Source organism: Gobio gobio (genome assembly GCF_949357685.1).
Source record: "Gobio gobio genome assembly, chromosome: 25".
Taxonomy (NCBI): Eukaryota; Metazoa; Chordata; class Actinopteri; order Cypriniformes; family Gobionidae; genus Gobio; species Gobio gobio.
Genome location: NC_137121.1, coordinates 6,525,496 through 6,529,742, shown reverse-complemented (window position 1 = coordinate 6,529,742; position 4,247 = coordinate 6,525,496).

Below are 4,247 nucleotides of genomic sequence, written 5' to 3'. Positions count from 1 at the left end.
ATAGATGGATGGATAGATGGATGGATGATAGATGGATGGATGGATAGATAGAAAGGTGGATGGATGGTTGGATGATTGACAGATGGATATGATAGATGGATGGATTAATGGATGACAGACAGACAGACAGACAGACAGACAGACAGACAGACAGACAGACAGACAGACAGACAGACAGACAGACAGACAGACAGATAGATAGATAGATAGATAGATAGATAGATAGATAGATAGATAGATAGATAGATAGATAGATAGATAGATAGATAGATAGATAGATAGATAGATAGATAGATAGATAGATAGATAGATAGATAGATAGATGGATGGTTGGATGATTGACAGATGGATATGATAGATGGATGGATTAATGGATGACAGACAGACAGACAGACAGACAGACACAGACAGACAGATAGATAGATAGATGGATGGATCATGGATGGATGGATGCAAAGGTGGATGGATGATTGGATGATTGACGGATGGATGGATGGATGGATGGATGGATGGATATGATAGATGGATGGATTAATGGATGATAGATAGATGGATGATAGATGGATGGATGGATAGATAGAAAGGTGGATGGATGGTTGGATGATTGACAGATGGATATGATAGATGGATGGATTAATGGATGACACTAACAGACAGACAGACAGACAGATAGACAGATAGATAGACAGATGGATGGATCATGGATGGATGGATGGATGCAAAGGTGGATGGATGATTGGATGATTGACGGATGGATGGATATGATAGATGGATGGATTAATGGATGATAAATAGATGGATGGATGGATGGATGATAGATGGATGGATGGATAAATGGATGATAGATAGATGGATGGTTGGTTGGATATTTGACAGATGGATGGATGGATATGATAGATGGATGGATGGATTAATGGATGATAGATAGATAGATAGATAGATAGATAGATAGATAGATAGATAGATAGATAGATAGATAGATAGATAGATAGATAGATAGATAGATAGATAGATAGATAGATAGATAGATAGATAGATAGATAGATAGATAGATAGATAGATAGATAGATAGATAGATAGATAGATAGATAGATAGCCGAGTTTGGAGGTTGTAGAGTTAAAGCTCTAGGAGGAGTTAGAGTCAAAATATGAACAAGTTTCAGTAAGTTAGCTCTCTCAAGCCAACTTAATAATTAACTCCCAACATAATTCTCTAATTGTCGCCCCCAAATCAGAAAGTCTGCTATTTATAACAACAAGTGTTGGCATTCATGTGTGCCTTCAGTCATTACGACATGTGACCTCACCAGCTCTAATTCATGTAACCAGTTAGTCTGACAACACAGAGGACTAGAAATGACACAAAACACATGCAGGAAACAAATCAGAGACCATGTTAATAAGAACAGATGATGCAATGAGGGGTGGGGGGGGGGCACAATTACACACAGACAAAACAGTCTTGCCTCACTGGCCACATTATCAAATTTACAAGCTTCAACAATAAAGATTAATCACTTCAGGCTACAGGGTATCACACACAAATCAGATTAAGAGTGTCATAAAGGCAAACAAAGATGAGTGATTTGTTTGCTTGAACATCAAAGGGCTTATAAATGCAGTCGTCGGATTGAGTGTAAGTACATTAGCGGAGCCCCATGACCAATTATCATTTATTGATTGCACAGAGATGAACATTTAGCACTGAAGTAAGAGGATTGAAAACAGGTTACGGCTGAAAAACAACACGTGTACAAATAAATGACTAATGTTGTGCTCCTCAAACCATTCCTGAAGCATTTGTGCTTTGTGTCAGGAGCTTTATCTGCTGAAAGAGCCACAGCCAGCAGGAAAACCGTCTCCATGAAAGGGTGAACATGGCCTCAGCAATGCTTAGGTAGGTGGGACGTGTCAAAGTCACATCCACATGGATGGAGGACCCAAGGTTTCCCAGCAGAACATTGCCACTGCAGACCGGGAACACCTAGGGTTGGGTTTTGTTTGGGTTTTTTTCGATTCCGGTGCCAAACCGATACTTTTAAAACGGTACCGGTGCCTAAACGGTGCCTGAACCGATACTTAAAAAAAATTAAAAAAAACGTCACAAAACAAAGTGAATGACATTAAATGGCTTTTTATTTATTTATTTTTTATTTAAATTGAACCATTTATTATAAGTTTAATGTATACTTAAATGTATGAATATAAATAAATACAAAACACAATTGACTTATTTACAAATGATTACTGACTTATTTACAACTTCACAGTAAAACCTAAAGCCACCTAACCCAACTACAACAAGCCTAATATAACTCTAAATAACAGTTACAGTAATTACAGCAGTAGTCGGTATTCTTGCTCTGCTACAAACCAGCTTCGAGCTTCAGCTTTATTTTGAAATATGATCATATTCTCTGGCTAAATATTTTAGATCGCATCGCCTTAATGTTTCCATGGCAACGCGTCATGTTTCTCACATGACAGCTCCGCTGTATCAGGTTTATTTAGTTTTTTCTTTTTGTTCAAAATATTCACAAACTTCTTAACTGTGTCATGAACTATCTGATGTTCAAATGTGTGAGTGAATGTGTGTTAGTTGATCTATAAAGCGCAATGGGCGGCGCCATGTTAGTTTGCGCCTAGAGAATCGGATTTACAACACTTGAGTTCATTCTCGTCACACGATATACATGAAAGTAAGTGAGTGACCAGTGAACTGGAAGAAGAGTAGAGTAAACTATATAGTTACTATATAATGTGCATGTATCTGATGTGAATAAAACACGTAACGTTAGTCAAAATATAACCGTCTGAAAGGATTGTCATTGCCGCTTCCATAGACATCAGTGTGTGTTTTTAGCTAGTAGCCTACTTATGAGCATTTCAATGTCTGAAACCGGAAATAAACATGATGTGGTTGAAAACACTGAATAGTTGTCATGAGTTGTGATGTGACCAGCGCTGAGCGTCTGTCTCTGGCTCAGCCAAAGCGCGAAAGCACGTTTGAATTTTGGCACCGAAATGAGGAACCGAAATCTGCGTTCTGATTCGGTCCGGTACATACCGGTTATATAAGTACCGGTGCCTATTCGGTACCCAACCCTAGGAACACCACAAGAGCTGCAGTTTTGGAGATGCTCTGACCCAGTCGTCTAGCCGTCACAATTTGGCCCTTGTCAAACTCGCTCAAATCCTTACGCTTGCCCATTTTTCCTGATTCTAACACATCAACTTTGAGGACAAAATGTTCACTTGCTGCCTAATATATCCCGCCCACTAACAGGAGATGAAGAGATCATCTTCCTCACTGTGAGATGGTGCTCCAGTGGGTTAAACCAGGGGTTTTCAAACTTTATGATGCCAAGGACCCCCAAATATGATAACCCTTTTATGAGGGACCCCCTTTCTAAAATCCTTCTATATATGTGACCCTGGACCACAAAACATAAGGGTCAATTTTTAAAAAAAATAAAGATGTATACATATATCTTCATGGGACATGATCTTTACTTAATATAATGATTTTTGGCATAAAAGAAAAATGTATAATTTTGACCCTATGTTGGCTATTGCCAAATGTATACCTATGAGACTTATGACTGGTTTTGTGCTCCAGGGTCACATTATTTTTATGTATAAATAGTATGACATAATAAATACTACATATTGTTTCCGAAATTAAATTGGCTATACTTAATGTTGGATGTAAAAACCTGAAGAAGAATTTAAAAATGTTTGAATAAGCAACTTTCACAATAAATGTATGTAAGCAGCTCTCGTACTGCATTAGGAATACTGCCAGTGAGCGAGATAAAGGGGACTATAGTGAGAAATACTCAATAAAGATACAAAGCAAACATATACAATTCTTAAATTCAGTTATAATGTTCAGTAGACTTTTCTGGGGACCCCTTAGAACCTTCTGGAGGACCCCTGGGGGTCCCTGGACCCCAGTTTGAAAACCCCTGGGTTAAACCATGGAACTGATATGCAGAAGGTTGCTGGTTTGATCCCAGCGGTCACCACCAGTGTGTCCTTGAGCAAAGCACTTTCCTCCATGTTGCTCCAGGGGGATTGTCCCTGTAATAAGGGACTGTAAGTCGCTTTGGATAAATGTAAATATATCATCAGTGTTATTCACTTCACCTGGTCATAATGTTATGCCTGATTGGCAGTGGTGCAAAAAGTGGGTATGCGCTATATGCGGCGCAGCACCTTGGGGGCGCCAAAACGATGGTATATAT